Here is a 26,667-nt window from a genome sequence, read left to right on the forward strand (position 1 = left end):
ACGCACAACTGTATTTATATGTACCTGTACTTTTGTGTACATGTATCTGTACACATAAGCCCCAAAATACAAGACATACATGTTTGTAGTAAGATAAATACAGCTAGAGTACTGCACCAGTGTCATAACTGAAATCCTTAAAGGAAGATGGATGAAGTAAATGATAAACTGCAATTTAGCTCAAATCTCTGATGATACTAACTTCTGGTACAAGAAGAACCATCAGAGAGGAAGACAGTAAAATGTAGTGAGATAGTGAAATGTGTGATTTGCCTAGGAGGAGTTTGTGTGTGTGCATCCACTTTTTTGTCAGTACTCTCTACAGCTAAAACTTGCCAGCTACCACTTGCTTTAGTGGCTTTAATGATCACCTGAAGTGGATTAGGAACCAATGACTTTAAAATGAAAAGCATGGGATTTTCTGGAGAATGCAGCAGTACAATCCCATCAGAGATCAACTGAAACTTCATTTTGCTTCCTTTCCTGAGCTCAATGTTACAGAGAGTGGTTTTGAAAGAATTGCCCTACGCAGCTCTCCCTGCCTAAGCTCCTGTCAAGGGTTCATCGCTGCTGCAAACAGACAGGTCAGTGAAGCAGAAGCAAAAGCTATGCTTCACACTCACAGAGCTGTACCTCTTCACAGTACAATCTATTTAAGCTTTGTTGCTCATAACTGAAGATGACTTCAGATGGCACAGCTGCATCGTCTTTACACTGTAAAGTCATTGTTTGGTTGTGTGAACTCTTGCCTCCTTCCCTGACCATGGAAAAGGAGGGATGGACAAGAATCTCTCACAAACAAGCCCTGGTTCATTAAGGCGGAGGAGAGCTCAGGGCTCATTAGCAGCCTTGGGAACCAAACCTGCTTGAACTTTCTGTACTTCATGACAATTAGTATGGGGAGCATGGTGGCAGTGACAGGAATGCTACCTATAACCCCAGTATGAACCACAGCAAAAAGAAAAGTTCAACAAATAGAGGCAACGTTCAGACTACCCATCAGTATTTAGTCCTCCTTGTTCTGTGGGAACAACAGCAATGCATCTGCTCCAGCAGTATGCTCAGAAATTAGGATACATTGCCTCTTCGCACTTATGCAACCTCTTATTCTGCTAAGAAACCTGAGCGTTTAAAAAACTCACTGACCCCATCACAAAATTTGCTTTCCTGTATCTTCTGTGATACTGATCTTAGTTGAAATAAAGTTCGGTTTGCCAAAGACTAATTCATTTATAACTATCCATCAGCTGACATAATTGCATGATGCATCTGGTCAAAATTAAAGGCCTGGCAATTTGATATAAGCAGGAAGACAACTCCCCTCCTCTCTCCTCAGCCATAGCTACAGAGCACAGAAGAGATGAAAGCCTTTTCTGCAAATGAAGACCAGTTTGTCTTTCCTCCTCTTCATTCTCTGTCTCACAGAGGTCCCAAAAGATCAAAATCTCACTTGCATCGCTTGAATCCCTTCCACACCACAACTGTGTACCTCATCATCCACTTATTCTGCAGGCTGAATGCTGTGCTGGAAATGGGAGAAGGGAATTTGGGGTTGGCAGGAGACAACGTTTCAAAAAGGCAGACTAGTCATTGCTCATCTATTGGCAGTCCTGTGAAAACCTGCCAACCTTTTGGTTTTGTTTCTGAGGCCTGTATTTGGAATATGGGGCTTTCTTCCATGCTATCCTTTCTGTACGAAATTCTTTCTGCTCCTTCATGTGCCAAACAGTTTCTTTCATTCAGTTTCCTTCTCAAAGCACTTTTTTTTAACCAAAGGTTTTTTATGGTGTTCATATAAAAGTAAACAGATAAAAGCAATGGCAAAACATTTGCATCAGTGCCTCATGGAAAGATGTTTGAATCATCACCATGGCTCTTCATAAATAGCAACATCTCTATTGATGACTAATTCTGATCTATCTGACCTGAATAAGCAGCAGCTCAGCCCTGACTAATGCTATTCAGTATGAGCAAGGGTGCCAAAATCTGATCTTAGACTGTAAACATCTCAGAATAAGATTCTATCTTCCAAAGTAATCAAAGCTGAGCACACTGTTAGAAACCAAATATGATATTTCTGTTTTCTTTTGCAGTTGCCAATAAATCAAAACACATTGCATCTGAGACTGAATAATGAATCCTTTAAGAGGCACTGAGAGGGGCTCCATTTTCTGGGCAAGCCACTGATTGCTCTTTAATCGACTTAAGCAATTGTGCTTTCTCTTTTAGGTTGGTGCCTGAAATACAGAGTGTTGCTACTTGCTAGTTGGCCCTTGCCTTAAGGTTTTGTATTTAGTTGTTTTGTTTTTTTTTTCTTGTAGTGGTAGGGAATCCTACAATGAACTGGAAGATTACGCAGAAACTCAATATACAAAGTTTATATATGCACTTGCTTGTATTCCATGTTAAACATGGCCCATAAATTAAAAGCTACATAGACAGCCTCCAGACACAGAAAGGAAAGAATTAATTTCAAGTACATAATTTCATATTTGCAAAAATATGGAACTATTGGCAGAAAATTGTACTATTGCTGAAAATGTCACTGAAAAGAGAAATATTACTTTTCTAGCCACAAAAGGTAGTTTTAAAAACAACTATCAAAGTAAAAGTGATTGACAACAGACAAGTGTGATTTAAAATTCAACAATATACCTAAGTAACTTTAGGTTTGTGACATTTCCCCAGCATATAACAATTACTTACGTATTATGTGGTAAACAATGCAGTGAACAAAATTCTGATCTCAATATAGTTCATGGCAAGACTTCTACTAACACTAGGGGAATTAGCATTTTAGTACCTCTTGTTTTAAGCCTGACATTTCATAGGTGGCATTAATGTCTTCAGTCACACAGAAACACACCCAAAACTTATGGGAATTAGAGAGACATGAAAAAACATAAAGCTAAAGCTGAGCTAGATATATTTCAGTATACTAAGTACCAGTAGAGATGAATACATAAAACAATTAAAAAAAATACATAAAAATCCCTCAACCTGTTTCATAGACTCATAGAGTCAACCAGGTTGGAAAAGACCTTAAGATCATCAAGGTCATAGAGAACTGTCTCTTGTGAAAGGGATCCCACCCTGGAGCAGGGTAAAAGTGTGAGGAGTCCTCATTTGAGTATGAAGAGACCATGTGTGATGAACTGACCACAACCCCCATTCCCCATACCCCTACACCTGTGGTGGGGGAGGAGATAGAGAACATTTGGGCTGAAGTTGAGCCTGAGAAAAAGGGAGGCATGGGGGAAAAGTTTTATTATTAAGATTTATTTCTTATGTCTCATTATCCTGCTCTGGTTGATTTGGTAATAAATTCAACTGTTTTCCCCAAGTCAAGTCTGTTTTGCCCTTGACAGTACACTTGGTGAGTGATCTCCCTGTCCTTATCTCAATCCATAGACTTTCCACTATAATTTCCTTTCCCTATCCAGCTGAGGAGGGGGAATGATAGAGGGGCTTTGGTCAGCACCTGGCACCCACCCACAATAAATCAGTCACAAGTATAAAACTACATTTAAAAACGAATGTGTTAAAAATTCCAGTGTACTTAGGACACTTTTTTTCCTCAGTAAAGCACTACAGAATTCTCCCCACACAGAATAAATCCCTAGCTATTAGAATAAAGTTAGCAGGCAATGTTTTAGCATGCCATGTGTTGCCTCCTTTTCTATTCCAGCTGCAACTACAGGTTTCAGGGAAGGTGAGAAAAGAGTCTTATCTGGAGTGAAAAAAGGTGGAAGACTATGTCCTATGAAACTTCACTTTCCTCTCTAGGAAACGTGAAGCCCTTTGCATGAATTAAAGCTGTTTCAGTTAAGTGACATTGAAGGAAGAAACAGAGCTGTAGGCCATTCTGGAAAGTTTAAGCTTCATACTAAACAAATAGCACTGGACAAAAGAACCAGACTTGTGCCATGTTCCAAAATTCCTTAATGTGTTATCTCTCTGGCAAAATCACAGTTTGTTGTGGATTATGGCCAAAATACCCCCAAGCAGGTTCTAATAGCATTTTTCCTAACAATTCATTTTCTAGCAACTTGCAGTTTTAAGGCTACGACCAAATGCCTACTATAGTAAGGCTATTTCAGCCCTCATCCTTCAAAGTCATATATATATGAATGTTCATAAACGGACACAAGACCACAGGCTAAATTAAAGATCAAAAACTTGAAGATTAAGTCTTTCTGTAGAAAACACTAGTCAATTTTTTTCAGTTAGAAAATCAAATTTATTAAACTGCTATTATATTAATATGAAATGAAATGTTACGCATAACAGAAACATATTTTATTGTATTTCATACTTACATGTTATGCATGTATGCATGCATGTGTGTCCATACATATATGCATCCTAGGTTTATAGAACAAGAGGAATTACAGTCAATACACAAAATCCAAATAAACTGTGGAGCGCTTAAGCATGCTATCATCATAGTATACGCCTATAATTTTCAAAGCAATAGTATTTTTCTGTTAAATGCTCTATAAAAGGTAAATTTTAAATATCATTATTGTCATAAAATCCGCTATGGCAAATAAAAAAAAATGCAGTTTCTTCTCTTAGCTGTTGGGGGAGGGGGGGGGCGCATGGAGGGAGTAAATGCTATTCTTTTTTGCCATTTTCTATCCTGTTCTAGGATACACACAGAATTTTCTTCGGAACAACTTGTCCTTGCAACAAGTAAATGTGATTGTTTCACATCACATGCAACAAACATTTCAAATGTAATTAAGCCAATGGACTGCTTAATAGCCCAGGTTGTCCCAAAGCTTTATCTTCTGCAGCACAGACATTGAAGTCTGTAAGTGCTTGTGATGCTAGTAATTGCCAGCAGCACAGCTAGTGAGATATTCATGTAAGTAGTGTAATGTGGGCAAGTAGTGTAAAATGAATAATTAAAATTTGTATTTTTTTCCTTTAGAAATATTTAATGAAAACTTCCATAATACAAAAAAAATAGCAAGGTGCACACACCCTGAAGCAAGCAAATACTTGTTTTTCCACTGTTTTTCATCAAAGCAGTGCAAATTAATAAATATGCAAAGGATAGTGCCTGTTCAACAGCTCGTAATATGGAAAAACAAATACTCAGCATGAAAGAAAATGACTAGCTCATCCTATTCATACATTTTCATTGACAGAAGAATGATTAGCTGCCTTGTCTAGAAGTTACATGCAGTGTTTCCATGACGTTGAGATAGTTGTTTGCAAAATTCAAAGGATATTAATACAGCAAAAGCACATCTGCTGTGCTGCTTGTAGTGATATAAAGCCTAGACAACATCCCTCTCTGGTCAAAACGTATGCTAATAGGAGAATATGTTTTCAAGAAGCCGAATCCTCCATGTTATTTGGTGAGATGAAGATCTTACAGAATTAAGGCCTTTGGCACTATATCACATATTCTTTTTCTTGGGATCTAAAACAATAACTGAGCCTCAAAAGCTAACAGGCAAGAAAAGAAAAAAGATCATGCCCTGTAAATCCCAAAACAATAAATAAATAGCTGACTTAATATTATCTATAGTAATATATTAGACACAATATTACACATGTGTGCATAAACCCATACTGGTAGGAGTGTTTTCTGACATACATTTTTTATATCCTTGCAACTCTAGTAGCTTTACATTCTTTAGATACAAGATTCAATATTTTCTCAAAATGCTTCAGGGCAAGAAAAGCAAAGGATTGTTTAATTTTTAGCATGTGTGAATCAGTCTACTGGCATCAGCAGTGACTTCCTAACAAATTTATGGCTGAAAATCGGTTCCAAAAACTTCTTCAACCAAATTCACACTCTTCATTTGTGAAATTGGTATTTATTCTGGGGTATATCACAACTATACAACAACAAATACTGAGGGATGAAATACACATCTTGCTGTGGACACTGGCAGCATGGGAAACAACTGGAGTAACTCCACAGCTTGCCAAAGGGGACAACTTGCTATATACATATATATATAACTTGCTCATTGAAACCTAAGAGCTTCCTAGATGATGGATGCTACTCTGCAACAAAAGGCAGTTAGAATGATTTCACCCAAAATAGTAATTACCAAACCCCACCAGTTTTCATAGGGCTTTTGTTGCACAGAAGATCTGAAAATCTCTCGTACTTCCCCAGCTGGGATTTTTACCTGTGTAATGCCTTAGGTGACATGGTACTCCCTGATTTTAATGTAGATGATACACCAACAGAAATAGCCAGATATAGTTCAGGACATGCCTTCTAGTCGTATGTGTTCACACACACAGATGCGTAATTTAGCACAGCTTGGAAACACTGTGCCCCTTAAGCTACTGAAATATTTCAGGGCAGATCTTCGGGTGGCTTAAAGAAATAATTGCATTCTCTTTCCACAAAGTTGTCCTAAAAATTCTTTCCCTGCAGCTATGTAAAGGTAATCGCAAATACTACTTAAATTCATAATCATCGCCTCCACCTAGATAATGTCATTATGAGCTCTCAAGCAAGAACACCAAAGGTCTGCTTTCTTATCAAACAGGGCATTTAAAATAGCATGAATAGAAAGAAATGTCCCAGGAACTACAACAGGTGTGAAGCTGTGACCTCACAGCCACAGGACTCTGAATTTAAATTACCTACAAGATGCACTTTTGACTAGCTAGAGCTCCTTTTGCTTATAAAGCTATCCCTATTGCATCACAAGGCACACAGTTAGCCTCTTGCTGTCCTGCTCTCTGCTCCATGTGATCATTAAAAAAGCTTATAAAAGGTTTTTGACTTCTTTTAAGAGAACACATGTTCTCAGAGTTATATACTGCACATTTGCAAAGACTACAAAGAGATTCTAGCAACTGCAAAATATCCCACTATTCAGTATTCATTTATGCTTGCCGTACTCTCAGTACACGAACAGTACAAGATCAATGGTGTATTTAAAAATCAAGACAGTAATCACATAATTAGAATAGGAAATTAGCTGTGAACCATGGAAGGGCAGAGGATAAGAAACAAATTATATCTGTGCTCTGAAGGTAATCTATTTTAGGTTTCTGGAAGAAGCCTCTGTCACTGGTACAGGAAACACGCAGCCTGGGCTTCCTAGGCCCAGGAATAACCAAACGGGAACTAGCATGGCTGCTCCTCCATTTGTGGATCAGAACCCTCATGCAGGTTCTTGCCACCTCCCAAGGCCTGCTCAAAGAAGAGTGGGTACATTTCCTGTCCGACTTGTGTCACTGGGGCCACCATAAGTATGCTTTTGCCACCTCACCTTAGGGTACTAGGTTTCTGTTCTTTGTTAGAACAATGATTTTATGAGCATTCTTTGGATCTGTGCCTCAGAAACACTAGCAGAACAAATATGAGAAACCAGTTTCTCTCCCCTGCTTCATAGCTGTTCCTAAACACAGAGAATGGCATTCACTGATCTCTGTAGGGTCCCTTGGTAATCAACAGAAAGAAACAGTCATCTCTAAAGCCATCTCATTTATTTTACATACCCTTCAGGATTAAGTGATCTGCACTTTCTAGCTGTATTCATACCTGTATTCCAGGTATGAAAGGAACTTAAGAACATAAATTAAGACTACATCAAATAACAAGTAACTATTTCCAGTGTTCTTGAGATTTAAAATAAAGAAAATGGAGAATTTATAGCTATTCTTTTGTTATTAGATCAAAAATCATTTGTTTAGAGAAATTTGCTTCCAATGATTCTAACATGAATCATTTCTATCATTCCCTGTATTCAGAGATCCGAGAGAAATCTGAACTGAGTTGAAGGAGAATGATCCCAAAATAACCCCTTCCCAGATGACACTACTGAAAGGGGACTTTTCTGGATTCAGATGATTCTCATCTCTGCTGCATGTGAAGGGCATGTAGACAGTTCCTGAGCACCAGACGCACTGTCTGAAAAACAGCCTGCTTGGCATAACAAATCTTCAACTTCTATACTTTATTCATAGTTTTCAGGCAAAATAGCAGCTTGACTTCCTATACTCCAGATCATGAACAAGGTGCAAGACCCTTGTCCTTCCAGCTGCTAATCACTGTCCTTCCTGCTATCGCATTAGAGCTCTCTAACAGGCTTCAAAGGGTTAAATTGCTCCCAGTCTCAATACCAAGGTGTGTAATAACTACTTTACTAGTCCTCTACTCAGCCTGCTTGGCATTACCAAATGGCAGTATTAACCCAAACAACCGAGAATGGTTAGTGCATGAGCAAAACCTCTGACCTCAACAGGACACAAAGTTAAAGCAGAAAAATGAACTGAGAAAAGGAAGAAGTACGGAGTTTTATGTAGTGGTTAACAATAGCCAGTTGCTCTGCCCTAAAGACACTCAGACACCCATCCCAGCCTGTTCAGTGAAGTACCACCCCCCACCCCCCTCCGGCTCACAATGAGATGCAAAGTTTTAGTCTTTATTCCATGTTAATAAAGCTAAATCCTAAGAAGGCGGCAAGTTGCCATTTAAAATCTCTTGAGGACTTTCTAAGGCATTTCAGCTGGTACTTTTTGCAAAGAGCCAGTAATGCTTTATTGCTTACCAGAGGCACACCCATGTGTGCTTTATTTCTTGAGAAAGTGTTAGTTAGCAGAAACATACCACAATAAACCCTGGTGATCTCAAATATTTTCTTCTATGCATTTGCATCCTTTAAGAATGTTATCCTTTAAAGACTTTTTAAAGACCTGAGACAAAACCAATGATTAACCACAGCCACATAATCTTGCCTCGCAGGTTTTTAGCAACCACACTGTGGCAAAACTTCATTGCTTCAAGCTAAGAAATTAAGAACAGCAAAGGCCTGCATTGTACCAGCAATGTAATGTGCAGCTCGAAACAGAAGTGGTAAATAGTAGCAGTCTTTTTAAACCCTACTGATGACCAGAGAGATGAATTAGGAGCTGAATTAGGAGCTGAATTAGGAAACCAGGTAACAGGTAGTGAAGTGATAAGAAAAAATGATTAAATTTACCTGTGCCTCACTTGACATCAACCAGAAAACGTACAACAGCTGGAAGACCCAGTATTATATTCAAACTCACTCTGCCAAGTTAAAGTGCTGTCTTTTGGGGCTCTCCCCACACTGGATCTTCATTACTTAGCATCCTGATTCCCTCCAGCCACGAGATGTGGGTGGTGGTTGGTTTGTACAACTCTTCTCCTGTGCTCAAGGAGATATTGATCCTAGGAAAGGCCTTACTGAGTAGCTTCATGAAATGAATGGATAATGCTTTTTCACCATCCAGCTGTGTCTCTGTTCTGTTCAATACATGCACACATATGCACATACATATGCGCACACATAAAGGATCCATTGTCTATATGTGGTTGGGCTACTTACTAGTCTGGTTGGACTATTTGCTCATTTACCTGCCATCCTCAAATTAACTGACCTGCAGATAGTCTTCAGAACATCCCAAAAGGGAGTAGGAAAAGACAACTAAAACGGGCAATTGCTTCTGAATAACTGAATCAATACCCAAACAGGCCTCTCAAGCAAAAAGTCCTCAATGTTATAAAATAGCTTAGTAGCTTTTAAGATAGCATGGAAAGAGAAAACAATAGCTTAATTACATCCCTTTGAGATGTGGTCCTCATCAACATGTAAAGTCTCACAGTTTATCTCAAAAAAAAAAACTAAAATAAACTGTACATTTCCTGCCAGCTGGCAAACAGGTCAGTGTTACTGAAATAACTAGTGTTGCACTCATGAAAGAATTACTGGCATGCATCTGCTCAAGCACTAGTCTCAAGCTTTTTTTTTTGAGGAGCTTGCTAAATATCCACTTTAAAACTTGAGTAGAGGTCAGCTTATCTTGTTCTTAGACAATTGTTTCTCTCAAAATATTGTACTGGGAAAATAACATTAGAAATTCTGTACCTGTGGACTAAGCATGCTTGTGATCCTCCTAAAGGTATGGTGTCTTCTGTGGGCTTTTGTGGATACAGAACTTGCATATGAAATAACTGTAATGACTAGACCATCACTCTGAGCATACTGATGCCAAAAATTCCATCCTTTGAAAAAACATCACCTCTCAACCATCATACTTAAATGTGTCATCATTTTAGGTTACGTAACTTCATCAATTATAAGTAAAGAAGTGGGATTTGAAAGCCTTTGCATAAGGAGTGCAGCAGGCTTTTGGGAATGACCATATTTTTTTCATTCTTCTCATCTAAACATATATCTCAGTCTTCATCTGTTATTTTTAAAACAGAATTATAATCTTCCAGATGTTAACAGTATGCAGATGCTTGTACCCCCTTTATCTCTCTTATTAGTTTTATGACAACTAGAAAGACAACAATAAGCCCTTGTTTCAAAACACAAGACAAAAAAAAATACTCTTTGCTTAAAAAGTTCCTTTTTTTTTCCCCCTGAGTTTTCATTACCAAAAACAAAATTCATCCCAGCACCCGAGCAAACCTCAACTCCTCCCTCACAACTGCTAAATGCAATAAAATACTTCCTAAACTACTTGCAATGGCAAGCCTACACATATGCATTGGCTCTAGCTCACAAGAAGTCACCCAGCCGCATACCCACCACTGGATCCTGCCCTACATCTTCTGGATGAAACATTGCTGCAGAGACAAGGACCCTCTTGGAAAGCACCAGCAGCCCAGCTGGGACAGGCAGTAGCAGCTACCACCGTCCCAGTAATCCTGTGGCAGCACTGACTGCGTCTCCAACTCTGAGATAGCCGTGGCTGAAACACAACAGGAAAATCTCCCCTACAATTGCAGGAAAACCTGCTCCACCTAACCGCCTCCGCCAGGATCCATGCTCCCAAAGCCAGCCCTTCATATTTCTCCCCCAGCAAAATACCTCCTCTCCTCTCCAAGGGCCAGCCTCGGTCGGGTGAGAGGGCAGGAAGAAACAGATGCTCTCTTGCAGAGCATCACAGCACTCTGCCCAATGGCTGCAGCGGGATGGTGCTATCCCACAGCCTGGGTGAGGAAATGCTCAGACATAAGTGCAATTAGCAAGAGGTTGACCTGGACTGGCCAAACCTGTCGCACACAAAATGAGTATTTCCAAAATTGCTGTTCTCCAGAACAGCAGAACTCTGCAAGACAGATTCATGGTAAAACACCAGTTCACTTTTTTTTTACTGTTTCCTTCAAAGATTACTCAAAAACTTAACAGCACAATGACCAGCAGGAGTTTGCCAGAAGTGGAAAGAATCTGAAGAGCACAGTGCCTGAGTGAAGGACTTTTCTTCCTATAAACACCATGGAGACCTCACTTTCTGAAATTCAGCAGGTGAAACACAAGATGATGGCAGCTGCTCGTTTTATTTCATTTTTTAGCCTAACTTAAGTGTAAGCAGTAAACCGCAACAGAAAACTACAAATGCTTCAGCAAAGTGCCCAGGAAGAATCCTGACTGAAGTTACACCAGACATTTGGTCTCCAACAAAGGTGTTAAAAATTCATGCAAAGTGGAAACAGCAGGAAAGAATTGTTTCCTCGTGTTCCTCTTTTTCATGTTGCAATGCTCTCCTTTATACAATGGTAACACAACAAAGTGAAACGAAACGCACCTCAGACATTTAAACATAAGATTGCAAATCCACAGTGTTTGGTCTTTCTTCCACGGAGGAGCCTGCACTTTGTTCTCATTGAAACAATAAACAACTGTTGTGATTATTTAATTTCCTATTCATTTCGTTCCCTTGAAAAAACAGACCAGAGTCCTCACAACTGCACACTCTTCATAAGGTTTTAAAGGTTTCTGCTGGCAATGTCAGTTTGCATATGTGTGGAATGACAGCTTGTAACAGGCAAAATAAGCATGCAGAAAGCAAGACAGATGTGCAGAGGGATTACGATTATTGGGACTCTTTTCCATGGTATAAAATGTCCACGGATGATCTATAGTCAAGAGCATAATCCATAGTCAAGTTATAAGCAGCCCAGCAGGGGCCACAGCACAAGTCCTAGCCCGAAGGATTTTGGATTCCTCAGCTCATACCCTGGCCTTGATCTTTCATTAAACAGCACCACGCAGTTTCTTTGGACTGTTCTTCCAGCCATGCTGGTTCACAATCATCCAGATGCATTTAGGATCAAACAGTCCAAAGACCATTATTATTAGCAGGGGCTGCCCTGCTGCTCTCTTTGTCCACATGATAGTTAGCCTGAGCTTTTCATGCCCTTTGCTTGCAGACAACCAGCCACTGTCTGAAACACAGTTTCAAAAAATAAAGTTTTTTTTATATTTAAGTCTTCTCCTCAATCAATCATGAAAGTGTTGCAAAGCAGTTTCAATAATCTGAATTCTATTGATACATCTGCCTTGATTTCTGCATGTGTGCTTCTTCAGTTTGAGGGTAACATTTTAACAGCACTGGAAGAATCTGTCAAAACTTATGTCTACATGCTCTAAATGATGCTATGTCTGCGAAGGCTTCAGCGTACTTTTCACTGCACACACATGATTATGCACATATATGCAAGTAAATAATTATGGCCTCAAAAACTGCTTGCACCACTGGCTATGCTAGCTAGTTATCATTCAAGCACCTTTAGCTTATGGTAAAAGATGCATCTGAAATATCTGAAATATCTACATCTTCTACAGTACTAATCTCCCTTCTTCCACTTTCTGAACTCTTGTATGACGTATAAAATACACGTCTTCTAGCCTTTTTCCTCTGGGCTACCTATTTAAATTCATGAAAGCCCCACTAGCCAAGTCATATAGCATTATCACAGTTTAACAAGATACCATCTTCAGAGCTCAGTTAGCACAGCTGTGCATTTGCATACTTACGGTACCCACTAAGAGCTTTGGTGAATTTAAGGAAACACCAGATGTGTCAGCCACCAATGGTCCCTTTCAGCTGAAAGTTACCACTTTAGCCACAGAATCAGTAGATTATGTGAGGGACCAGGGTTCACAAATTTCCTTGCAAGGTACAAACTAAAGAATGATTGCTTAAGCTGCATATGGTTGCACTAAGTTACAGAAGGGGAAAGGTGCAGATAGCTGATGGCAGTAATCTCTTAAAACTATGTCCAAAGGATTCACTAGATTTAAACTAACAATGTCCCTAGCCAAATCAGGCTGTCAGGAAATGAAATCTAAGACTCCGAGCTAATATATTACTAAAAAGGTAAGTCAACTTATGTAAATTTAACATAGCTTAAAGCTCAGATACTTAATCTGAATCTACTGAACTACTGTAAAATTATTATTTCATCATGTGTGAGTTCTAAATTATGTATTTCTGATGACAGAATCTCCAGAATGTATCTATTTTCTGTGCAGCCTTTGGTTTCTGCAGAATTCAGAGTCAGCTCTGCATGGGAAGAGTTTGGCCAGTGCAATCCTGTTGTTTAAGGAAGTGGCAAAGAGCATGCTTCATATTCTGCACATTTTACAGCTGTGCTGTATAGTAACACAGTATTATTCCAGTTACAATGGTCCGTGCAATCAAGAAACAGCACCTTAGGAGCCTGATCAACAAGACAGAAACAAGCAGGTGCCAAGTTAAGTTACATGAAATCCTAATTCCAAAAAACATTCAAAATCCTAGAAAAAGATAATACTTGGACAGACTGGGAGAAGCAACTTAAGACAGGCACAAAACTGAACACTTTGTCACTACTAGAATTCACTAACGCACAAACACACAAGCATCTAGTACAGCTTTTTCTTGGGTTCAGCTGTCTTGCTTATAAGTCATGCATAAATGTCTTGGTAAAAATGATCGGACTTGAAAATGGGTCAGGGTGGGTTTTTAAGAAAGCTAAAAAGTAAGATTTTTACTTGATGGTTTGGAAATCTTAATATGCAGTTTCCAAAATTTTGTTTTTACAGCTTTGCCATCTGCCCATGAAAGAGACTTCTCTATGCCACCCACTTCATGTGCAGAACAGAAATACAGCCTTTGTTTTAAAGCTCATTAACTGTGGAATTCTATTGTTATCTTATTTTGACGGACAGGGAACATACATTTTTAGATTGACAGGTGCTGCTGCCAGGCTTATAGTGATTCTCTTTGTATATCAAGGGCATAGAAGGAAAAAAAAAAGGCCATCCTGCTTTTTGGGAAATTAGGAAACGCCATGTCAGCAAAAGCATCTCATGCAGCTTCTTAATACAAGACTGTATCATCTGAATGCAGAGTACCAATTCTCCTTCAAAAGGTTGTTTGATATTAACTGCTCTCTAAGCTATAAACCCCTTCTGTTGTCCCATTGATGGTAGTTTTAATACAGTGATGGGTGACTGTAGGCAGGTATGCCATTTTCCCTTCTAATGCTTCATCTGCATTTTACAATGGTATGTAAATGTAATTTGAATTTGGCCCAATAACCCATGCTATAAATCACCCACCATTAATGCTCTCTGGAGAAGGGCAAACTCTAATTTCAACAGCAGCATGTGATCCTGAAACACTTTATGCCTTGCTGGAGGAACAATGCATAGTACTTGATTCACAGTAGATGAATAGATCATGAATTGCAGCATCAAAGATCAGATTTCCCTTATTCAGACAAAATAGAATCTTTCTAAACCTCAAAAAAAAAACCCTCAAAAAAAAACCCCAAAAATCCCTTTCTTTACAATGTACAGCAGCTCTTTGTAAAATCGGGGGGTAGGTGAGGCAGGGAGAGGGAAAAATAAAAGCTACTCCCATCCCATTTCACTGCTACACAGGACTTGCTTTTAAAAATTCCCTGTGATCAATGAAGCCATTTGCTCAGTGCTGCATTTTGGGGTTTTGGATAGAGAAAGAAAAGATTAATTTCTGTTTCCAATTGCTAGATTAACAATACAGCACTGAATTCTAATCTGTCCCCTTAAAGGGCACTGAGGGAATGATCAGGGCAGGAGCATGAAAACATCAGTAATACTAAATTATTAAAATAAGATTTGAAGCATATCAGTGTGCAAATGCAAGCTTAAGAATGGGGGAGGGGGAAAAACAAAAAGTACCCCAGCCAAAAACACAGAAGCTTGATCCTTTTTATGTCTCCTGCAGCATAGCCCAAAGGATTCAAACTCATCACAAAGAAAAGGTTTCGTACTGAAAAGATAATCTTTTTTTCTTTTGCTTTGTTGTAAACCGCTTTTTAGCAGTATGATGCCAAAACAAACTTGACCTGCAACTTACTAAACATGAAGCCTGGAGTTTCCAAAGACATCCTCTGAAGTCACATTTTCTGCTACAGTATCTGGAAAAGCAATCCTATGTGATGCAAAGAACAATGAGTTCTCAAACATAGGAAGCCTCGGAACTTTGGGAGGTTTATAAATCAGTCTTAATTTTGAGGCTGCTGGCTATATCTAAATCCACCAGTTTTTTATATTTAAAAGAAAAAAAAAAGCATCAACTTTTTTTTTTTCTTTTTTTTTTAGCATAACAGGCAGATTAATCTCTTTGGTGGAGGTGCTTTATAAAGAGGATGTCCAATTATGCTTCATCTCTATGTGATCTGATTCAGGAAACTGGGATACGAATACCATGTTAACAAACTTGAAAATCACTGCCTGAATCTGTTCATGTTTCCATACAGTAGCCATGAAGAACTGTATTAAAGCACTACTTCAAATTTATATTCTTAACTTTGAAACATAACCCACAACTCACAAAAAGATTATTATTATGAGTAGTATTATGAACCTACATCTCCATGAATTAAGTGTATTCTAGCCTCATACCTAGATGCCAGTTTTGCTGAAGGCAACAGTGATGCTTCAATGTTAAAAACGGAAAGTTGAGGTTCCCAATTTGCTCTGCAAATGCAAGCTCAATGCTCAATAAAGCACTATTAGTATTTCCATGTTCAAGTGTCTTAGTAAGTACCAAATTGTCTTTATTACTTGCTTTAAGCCAACATATTCACTGAAAGTTATGCAAGTTTTGAACCACAAAGAATACAGAAATAGGTCGTTTCTTTTTAAAAAATTACATTTAACTCAAAATTCCAGAAAAATTGCAGAAAAGTGAGCAAGAATGATAGATATTAAATACCCTCATTAAACTTGGTATTCAGACATAATATGTTCTATTTAGTGACTCATACACCGTATGTTCATAGGCAAGCCCAACTATATTTCTCTTTGGCATACATACTTCCTACAGGATATGCTTTGTCTTATAGAAATTAATGTATTCCCAAGTAACTACATAATAATTGGAAAGTATGTATTTTGCTCCATTATCAAACTGTTACTGTAATTACAAACTTAGGACTGCATACTGGAATCTATTTTTGCATATTAATAAAGTCAACTCTATCACAGCCAAAGCCAGCACAATTACTCACGCAATTATGTGATAAATTTGTCTTCCTAATTTGCATGTATACATGTGAACTGCAGCTGAAACTTCAGTTCTGTTTCCACCTAAAGCCATAGTTCAACAGCTTTTTCATAAAGGGTGTGTCTCCTTATTGCAAACAGTATTGGCAATGTGCTGACACTAAGACACAGTGTCAGAGACATGAATTTCCTGAGAATACTAAGTAAAGCCATGTATATAGGCAAATACTTAGAGGATTAGAGCCAAAGCAAGTGTATGCTAATGAAATTATCCTTAGTCCTGAGGGTGTATCTATTGGCTTCCAGGGATATTCCTACCTTCACTGTACCAGTATATTTTAAAATAAATAAGAACCATTAGCAAATTGAAAAAAATATTTGAAATGTCTTATTAAGAGAAAGCTGTGCCTTTTAGTAAAGAACATTAACTCATGCAAAACAAAGCAAAGTGGCAGGGAAGACAAATCCTTACTTATTAACACAAGGCCTGTCTAGTGACTTATGTGCACTTTACATTTCCAAAAGGCTGGAGGATCGAGACCCTCCATGTGTATGGAAACATGTACACCCTTGTTTTACTTTCCTAAGAGTTTACCATGTGAGGAGATCCAGCCAATGAGCCGGCTTCATTTGGAGCTCGGCTCAGATGCCTCTATACAAATGCCTGCAGCATGGGGAACAAACAAGAGGAATTAGAGATGTGGGCATGTCTACGGGGTATGATATAATAGGCATCACAGAAACATGGTGGGATGGCTCCTACGACTGGAGTGTTGGAATGGAAGGTTACAGGCTCTTTAGGAAAGACAGGACCAGCAGGCGGGGAGGGGGAGTTGCCCTTTATGTTAGGGATTGGCTGGAGAGTATGGAACTCTGTCTGGGGACAGGTGAGCAGTCCACAGAGAGTTTGTGGGTCAGGGTTAAAGGGAATATAGCTATGGGAGACATTACTGTGGGGATCTGTTACAGACCGCCTGATCAAGGAGAACCTGCGGATGAAGCACTCCACAGACAGATAGGAAAAGCCTCACACTCACAGGCCCTTGTTCTCATGGGGGACTTCAACCACCCTGACATCTGTTGCAAGGACGGTACCACCCGGCACAAGCAACCCAGGAGGTTCCTCGTTTGTGTGGAAGACAACTTCCTTCTGCAAGTAGTAGAGGAGCCGACAAGGAGAGGTGCTATGCTTGACCTCGTGCTCACCAACAGGGAAGGGCTCGTTGGAAATGTGACATTCCAGGGCACCCTTGGATGCAGCAATCACGAGATGCTCCAGTTTGAGATCCTCAGGACAGTGAGAAGAGCGTGCAGCAAGCTCACTGCCCTGGACTTCAGGAGAGCAGACTTTGGCCTCTTCAGGAACCTGCTTAGGAAGGTTCCATGGGATATAGCCCTAGAGGGCAGGGGGCCCAAGATTCTTGGTTGATATTCAAGGATCACCTGCTACAAGCTCAGGAGTGTTGCATCCCAACTAGAAGGAAGTGCAGCAGGAGGGCCAGGAGACCTCCTTGGATGGATAAGGAGCTCCTGAGGAAAATTCAAATGAAGAAAGAGGCTCATAATAAGTGCAAGCAAGGACAGGCTGCCTGAGAAGAGTACAGGGATGCTGTCCGGGAAGCTAGGGACCAGGTTAGGAAAGCTAAGGCCCAGTTAGAATTAAACTTGGATAGGGGTATTAAGGATAACAGGAAGGGATTCTACAGGTACATAGCAAATAAAAAACAGACAAGGGAGAACGTAGGCCCCCTCAGGAAGCTCTCGGGAGAACAGGCTACACAGGATTTGAAGAAGGCTGAGGTTCTGAATGACTTCTTTGCCTCAGTCTTCACTGGCAAAGGCTCTGACCACACCATCCAAGTCTTGGAAGGCAGATGCAGGGATTGTGAGAATGAAGACCTTGGGCCCACTGTAGGAGAGGAACTGGTTCGAGACCATCTTAAAAATCTGAACATGCACAAGTCCATGGGTCCTGATGAGATCCATCCAAGGGTCCTGAAGGAGCTGGTGAATGAAGTTGCTAAGCCACTGGCCATCATATTTGAGAAATCATGGCAGTCAGGTGAAGTTCCTGATGACTGGAAAAAGGGAAATATAACCCCCATTTTCAGGAAGGGGAAAATGGATGACCCGGGGAATTACAGACCAGTCAGTCTCACCTCTGTGCCGGGCAAAATCTTGGAGCAGATCCTCCTGGAAGGCATGCTAAGGCGCATGCAAATCAACAAGGTGCTTGGAGACAGCCAGCATGGCTTCACTAAGGGGAAATCCTGCGTGACCAATTTGGTGGCCTTCTATGATGGGGCTACAGAACTGAGGGACAGGGGTAGAGCAGTTGATGTCATCTACCTGGACTTGTACAAAGCATTCGACACTGTCCCACACGACATCCTTGTCTCTAAAGTGGAGAGACATCAATTTGATGGATGGACCACTCGGTGGATAAAGAACTGGCTGGATGGCCGCATGCAAAGAGTTGTGATCAATGGCTCAGTGTCCAGCTGATGACCAGTAACGAGTAGTGTCCCTCAGGGATCGGTGTTGGGACCGGTCTTGTTCAACATCTTCGTCGCTGACATGGACAGTGGGATTGAGTGCACCCTCAGCAAGTTTGCCGATGACACCAAGCTGTGTGGTTCAGTTGATACCCTGGAGGGAAGGAATGCCATCCAGAGGGACCTCGACACGCTTGTGAGGTGGGCTGATGCCAACCTCATGAAGTTTAACCATGACAAGTACAAGGTCCTACACCTGGGTAGGAGCAATCCCAGGCACAGCTACAGGTTGGGCAGAGAAGAGATTCAGAGCAGCCCTGTAGAGAAGGACTTGGGGGTGCTGGTTGATGAGAAAATGAACATGAGCAGGCAGTATGTGCTTGCAGCCCAGAAAGCCAACTGTATCCTGGGCTGCATCAAAAGGAGCGTGACCAGCAGGTCCAAGAAAGTGATCCTGCCCCTCTGCTCTTGTGAGACCTCACCTGGAGTACTGGGTGCAGTACTGGTGTCCTCAACATAAAAAGGACATGGAACTGTTGGAACAAGTCCAGAGAAGGGCCACGAGGATGATCAGGGGACTGGAGCACCTCCCGTATGAAGACAGGCTGAGGAAGTTGGGGCTGTTCAGCCTGGAGAAGAGAAGGCTGAGGGGAGACCTCATAGCAGCCTTCCCGTATCTGAAGGGGGCCTATAGGGATGCTGGGGAGGGACTCTTCATTAGGGACTGTAGTGATAGGACAAGGGGTAACGGGTTAAAACTTAAACAGAGGAAGTTTAGATTGGATATAAGGAGGAAATTCTTTCCTGTTAGTGTGGTGAGGCACTGGAATAGGTTGCCCAGAGAGGTGTGAATGCTCCATCCCTGGCAGTGTTCAAGACCAGGCTGGACGAGGCCTTGGGTGATATGGTTTAGTGTGAGGTGTCTCTGCCCATGCAGAGGGGCTAGAACTAGATGATCTTAAGGTCCTTTCCAACCCTAACTATTCTATGATTCTATGAGATGTAACTATTTACAAACACAAGTGTATAAAAGAAAAGGATTATGAATACTCGGTGTGCTCAATGGAAAGCAGATTGCTTAAAACATAAGTTTATATACTTAGTCTAGATTTCAGTTAGTTCAAAGGCTGGTTTGTGTAACCTCACATAAGATGAGTTTAAACACAGACCTCCAGAGCCTGCTAAAGAAAATATCTCCACAGAAACTGGCCTTGCTGATTATGCCTGATTTCTGTGTTGATTCATGTTGGTCTGATTCTTTAAAGAAATATAAATTACTGTAATGCATTACATATTTTTTGTCTGCACTTCTGCACTACTGACCTGTTCATCTAATTTTTCCTCCATTCAAAAACAAAAAAAGAGAGAATTCACACACTAATGTGAATTGCAGGGAGCTTTTTTGGCAAAGTTCAAGTTTTAATGAGACCATTATAGCTAGGAGCACTTGTTAAACATACAGTTTATTTAATCCCACCAATCACTCTCCCCCACCCTCCTCCACTCATGAATGGCAAGAAATTAAATGGATGACAATCTTGGATAACAGAACAGCCATTTTTTTTCCCATTTATCATTAAAGCTCTATCTGGCATCTTTCTTCTTATGTCATACTTTTTATTCTCGTCAGTGTATTCATCAGGGTAGTGCACCTGTATCTAGGCAGAAAAAACACTGCTCATTACAGATTAAGGATTTATGAAAGCATTCTCTCCAATCAAGCTGAAAGAAGAATCTGTCAGTAAAGTTTCACGCTCTCCAGAGCCCCTGCAGTTCTCAGTGTCACTATCACTGTAGTCTATTGAGTTTTCCCCCAAAAGTAACGGTGAGAGACAAGACACAGTTTACTTTCCGCTTTTCTTCAAAAGAATCTCCTGCTATTGTAACCTACCATAAATGACACCATAAATTACAACTAAAAGCATACCTCAAAACCAATACATTTGTTCTTATGTAAGAGAAAAAGAAAAAGCTTAAATATCAATAAAGTCTAGCAGGTAAACCGAAGAACAAAGTCTCCAGTAGTGACTCCAGAAAAAAAATCAGCTAGTTATTTAAGCAGTAACAATATCTTTAAGGAGGAACTTTTATGAAACTTTCAGGTCTAAAGCATGAAATTTTCCATCCTGAAAGGAATCACAAATTCCTCTAACTGTTCAAGGTGTTAAACGTCAAGTGTCTGTTGATTAAGAAGCCATCACACAGTCAATTATGTGTTTCAAAAGCTAAAGATCATACAAGATTGGTATTAACATGCCACAGAGTAAACTAGCTGAGAATAATACATATTGCAGCTATAAATTTTAATCTACTCGAACCTCAGATTTTTAATACAGACATTTTTTCATAGGAAACAGTCATGTTAGATTAACCAAACACTCTTCTTCACCATTTCCATGGAAAGGCTATGTGCCATAGCAGATATGCGAGTTCAGAGAAAAATGAGGAACAAACCAGTTGCTGAGTGAACCTCTTCCAGGAATACCCACTCTACTGCTTGCAATAGGCAGCTGGAATGCCATCTGTGTGCCAATCTCCCATCAGTTATTCCTTTGAGAGCCCTTTTATACTTTGGGCCTTCATAATATCCCATGGCAATGAGATGAACAATCACTTTTTAGCTTTGGAACTGATGAGCAGTAATTTCACACAAAAGTGGACGTGATGCCTAGTAGTGCTTTACACAGTGAAGCTGCATGGCATTTTAATATTAATTGTAAATTCAGTTTTCCATTCCAGGTAACATTTACCTGCCACAGCTATCACTAATTCATTCTACCTAGCTCTCTTTAGATCAAATAGGCAAAGCAAAATTCACTCAAAAAAATACACTAACTGTGCTGCAAAGAAGGACTATGTTGGGTTATTCTTTAGCCACTTTTGTTGACAACTCAGTTTTCGGCTGCCAGTAGAGATAGCTGCTATGCTCTGCAATTTTCCAGTCGTCAGTCCTGTATGTATTATCAGCTCAGGAATGCAATAACTTTTCTTCTCTTCTTTCCCACCTTCTCCATCTAATTAATGCCAACTAGAATAAATGTGTCTTTGTGAACTAGTCAGACATAGCAGCCACTGCTCCAGGTAGCTGCTCCAGGTGGTAGCTCATGTCCATCCATAATTCACAAAGCTACCAAACAGGTTCAGCAACATCCAACAGCAAAGAAAAAAAAAAGACAGACAAGAGAGGCCAAACAACCCGCCTCTGGATTATTCTGCACTGATTTCTACAAATCTGTTGTAGATTCAAGATCATGATGTGTTTTGTGCAATAAAGAATAATTCAACTTTTTTCAAAACAAAGAATATGTTCAAAAGGTTGAATGACAGCCACAGTGCATTTATTAAAACAGCCAGCCTACAGGAACTTCTTTTCTGGGAAACTAACCTGTCTGGCAGATAATTTCCCCTGACAGGAAGGAGACTTACTATATCAGCCTTAAAAAATACAGACTGTTATAGGTGGACGCAAGGAAGTAAATGTCACACTTTCTCACTACCTTGTTTTCTGCTGGATCAACCTAATACTGTCTTCTGCTTGCATTTGCCTCAGCTGAGAAAATCCCCTAGCAGAACACAAACACTTATCAGCTCCCTTCCAGCCAGAAGGAATGATGAAGAGGTATTGTATTACCTGAGATGCTGGAGAAAAGAAGTAACTGCAGTATGCCAGAAAGGACGTTTTTGCTGCTACTGGAAGTTAGAGTAAATATAGTTGTTATATCCTGTGAGACTGATGTGTTAAGCTCCTGCACTGTGTTTTCTTTCTTCCAAGCTCCTCATCAGCACAGACATCCACACCCACAAGAGTGGCAAAGCCATCACCTGCCATGGAGCCCCACAGCCTTTCTTTCATTCACAAGCTAGTCACCTTGTCATAGAAGGAGATCACGTTAGTAAAGCAGAACCTGCCTTTCATAAACCCATGCTGACCAGGCCTGATCACCTGGTTGTCCTGTACATGCCACGTGATGGCACTCAAGATGATCTGCTCCATAACTTCCCCCAGCACTTAAGTCAAACTGACATTACCTTCTTTGTTCAAGGAACTGAGCATACCAGCCACTTAATGAGAAATTCCCTGGAAAAGATCAGAAACCAACAATTTTTCCTCCTATTAGCATGGATGTCATGCACAAGAAATCCTGAGAGATTAAATACGTTAGCAGCCATGGCACAGCCACCACTTACTTAAAAGTTCAAGGCTCAAAGAAGTCCTAATGCTATCCTCAGTAAAACTTCATTTTAGTCAACCAGAAAACAGATGCGTTTTCTCCACATAGATTTTTTTAAAGTCACTTCGTAGTAATTGGATACAAAAAAGAAATCTACAAAATAAACAAGCAAGCAATATAGAAATATTATTGACATATCAGAATTACCAGCAGGGGAGCTGGGGAAAGGAATTTTTTCCTCCACATACACAATAAAGAGTTTGTTATTCTGTCACTAATGCTAAACTCCTTTGACACAAAGAACCTACTTTGAAAAGAGCAGGCACTCTGCATCTGAGAAGACAGATTAAAAAGTCCACCAAGTGGTTCACCAGGAGCCTGGCTATCACTGCTAAGGTTATTGTTCCAGGGTAAGCCCTGCTTCATTTACAAGCTTTTTTCCCTCCCTTCCCCCCCCCCCAGTGCCGACTTTGGATTTCACAATCTTGTTTTCTCTTTAGAGTAGTGATAATAGGGTAGCTATCATGTGAAGAACTCAGAAATTATGATTATGTGACTGTCCGAGTTTACTGAAGGAAGACTTTGTTCTCTCTTTCTTCTTCCTTTTGGGGCCAGCCAAGTTTCTCCCTCTCTTCCGCTTTTTCCTGTTGCTCAAATATCAGCCATACATACATAAACCCTCCCCTTCTCCACCCCCTTAACTCCATCCTCACAACCTAGCACATCAGCATCCAGAAGCAATTCCCTGGATGGGTGATTTTTAATCACTATCTTGACACAGCACAAGGATTATGCTATGGTCCATTCGGGAAGTCGCCTTAACACACATTAGCCCCCTGAAGTGCTATAATCTAAACCACTTTCTTCTGCTATGTCTGGTTTGTATTTTGCAAAAAAACTTTACTGATGGTTGCGATGCAGAGCTTTTCGTCCACACTTGGTCACAGAAATGGAATTAACTGGCATAGTGATTCCTTCAAAAGCTGCAATAGGGGTTTTCTTTTCAGAATTTAATAATGCAGGATGAGAGACATTCTTTTTATAAAGATATTCTTTTTTTGTTGTCTTTAACTCTTAATGACACATTTTCATTTATTCCAATATCAACTTATTTGAATTAATTTATTATTGCAGAGTTTTACACTACTCTGTCACGTCTACTACAACTTCAGGATGTGCCAAATGTAAACAGATGATTGGAGATGTTGATCACAGTTAGCATTTTCTTAGTCTAGCATAGTTTCTGACTTAATGCCCACACAACTATGTAACATCTGGCCAGATTGTGCTATACCAGTGTCTTTAATAAGCCAATGCAAATCACTTTTACCATAATGCAGTTCATCCTACTGAGGATTCCTTTTCCAGCAGTACCAAAATCTTTGCTATTTGTAATGCAGAACAGTCTATCACCTGGGAGAATAAAAGCATCCTATCTAGTAGGGAGCATTCAACTTTGCAGAATTTCAGTAAATGTTTGGGCTGTTAAAAGAAATTAATTTGTTGGGCTTTTTTTTTAAGGCAAGTTTATACTCCTTGCCTGTTTTACTGCAATTGTGCCAGTGTGCCTCAAAATTGGTCCCTTATTACCATGCTCAGCACTGTGTTCAGCATGTGATGGTGGTTTCATAACCAAGGAACTAAACAGACCACTGAGCTCTTTCAATTGTCACCTAAATCAGATTACAACCTAGGCTTTCCACAGGTGAATAGAAGACTCTAGAATAAACATTCAGCATCACTTACATTAAATCCCACAGGAGCAAAGCATTTTGAACTCTTACGAAGAAAAGAAAGTCAATACTTCATTTTGCTGTCTATTCATGCTGGGGTTTTATTGCACACACAGCATAGAGTGCCTTTAGCAGAAAAGCTCTGCTCCCCATATTTTTTTCAAAATATGAAATGCTACTACTCAAATAAAAAGCATATATTGTTAAGATCATAGAAACATAAAATGGTTTGGATTTGAAGAGACCTAAAAGATCATCTAGTTCCAAATCCCATGTCATGGGCAGGGACACCTTTCACTAGTACCAGGCTGCTCAAAGCCCCATCCAACCTGGTTTTGAAAATTTCCATGGATGGGCATCTAAAACTTCTCTGGGCAACCTGTTCCGTGTCTCACCACCCTCACAGTAAAGAATTTCTTCTTAATATACAATCTATATCTACCCCCTTTCCATTTACAGCCATTCCCCCTTGTCCTGTCACTACACAACCATATAAAAAGTCCCTCTCCAGCTTTCACGTAGGCCCCCTTTAGGTACTGGAAAACTGTTCTAAAGTCTCCCCTGAGCCTTCTCTTCTCCAGGCTGAACAACCCCAACCCTCTCACCATGGGAGAGGTGCTCTGACCCTCTGATCATCTTCATGGCCCTCCTCTGGATTCGCTTGAGCAGCTCTACGTCCCTCTTCTGTTGGGGGCCCCAGAGCTGCACACAGTACTGCAGGTGGGGTTTCACAACTACAAGGCATTATCAGCCTTTCCTTAGACATTACCACTTTCATTTGTGTAGAAACCTCAATATCTTAGGTGCATACAAGGAAAAGGGAACAAGAAAAGCAAAAGACTTGCTGCATGAGAGATCCTAGAAATGACTCAACAACATGGGGAAACATAAAAATCAAGTGGCTGACCACAATTCCTAGAATGATTTTCACTTCCAGAAGTCAATAAATTATACTATTCAGATTTTATACCCAAGTAACAGGGAAAACCATCCAATAATACTATGAACAGAGTTATTCATATATGTGCCACTAATGGTCTAAAGAGTGAAAATCAGACATATGAAGACTGAGCCCCCAATCAGTAACTGATGTTAATTTTTTTAGCAGCATTTGTGTAACATCTCTTCCCCAAAATAGTCAAACAAAAACCCTTATGTCACAAACTTTTATGTTGCATCAGGAACATGAATATCCTACCATCATTTCAGATGCAAAGCAAAACAGAGTTTAAAATAATGGAGGAGAGAGAGAAGAATATAAACCATTCAAAGCACACTACTTCACCATCCACTTGAGATTCTCTGATAAATGTCTTTCTTTACTTTGAGCATAGAGCAGTACTCAAAGGGCCACAGGAGCTTAAAAAGATTTGTTCTGCCTAGTTTGAAGATAAATATCACTCTATTGTACCAGATGAAGTGTAACAGTTCTCAAGATGAATTGTTTGTTTGGAAAAGATCCCTAGTACTTTGAGTAATGTTTGTTCTGAGGACTAACCATTTTAAAAAAACAATCTTTTAAGGCATTCTCATACATATTTTTTATTCTGTTACTTCATATATTTAAAGAATCATAGCCACAGTCTTGTTTTCAACTTATGTATTTCAGAAGCAGATATTTGTGTATATTGGAAAACGACATATTGGAAAGATAAGAGTTTAGATGTAGGGGGAACGGTTGTCATTTTATGGTCAATATTACCAAGCTTCCCTTCAGTGCCCCATCTACCTTTCTAAGGTGCTTGTGGGGCAGAAAAGAATTGTGTGATGACATGCAGCACCTGGAACAGGCTGACTTTTCCAGGACAACTGGTTTGTGAATTGGTTAGCAGAGTGCAGTCAGGGAAAGTGGATCTGATATTCAGCTCTTCCCATCACAGTCCACAACTATGCAAACATCATAGGCAAGCAAGAGCCTCATCATTACTACCCCCATTTGCATGCAATTCAGAAACAGGACTTAGAAAAAAATACTTAAAAGCTG

The 26,667-nt window shown here is 40.0% G+C and overlaps 1 protein-coding gene across 3 annotated transcripts in view; it reads right to left on the reverse strand.

The window, feature by feature from the left end:
- MID1 (midline 1) overlaps positions 1–26,667 on the reverse strand; it is a 249,557-nt gene that overhangs the window by 102,919 nt on the left and 119,971 nt on the right. The window contains exon 1 of one of the 3 annotated variants that reach the window (XM_061459902.1): positions 10,551–10,867. The exons of the other annotated variants lie outside the window; for them this stretch is intronic. The gene's annotated coding sequence lies outside the window, so the exon portion shown is untranslated. Of the gene's footprint in view, positions 1–10,550; positions 10,868–26,667 lie in introns of those variants that run through there. 3 annotated transcript variants of the gene reach the window in all.

The sequence above is a fragment of the Pezoporus flaviventris genome, unplaced genomic scaffold, assembly GCF_033815535.1.
Source record: "Pezoporus flaviventris isolate CSIRO_AGI_PZ_B2104156 unplaced genomic scaffold, CSIRO_AGI_Pfla_v1 ptg000030l, whole genome shotgun sequence".
In the NCBI taxonomy this organism is placed as follows: domain Eukaryota; kingdom Metazoa; phylum Chordata; class Aves; order Psittaciformes; family Psittacidae; genus Pezoporus; species Pezoporus flaviventris.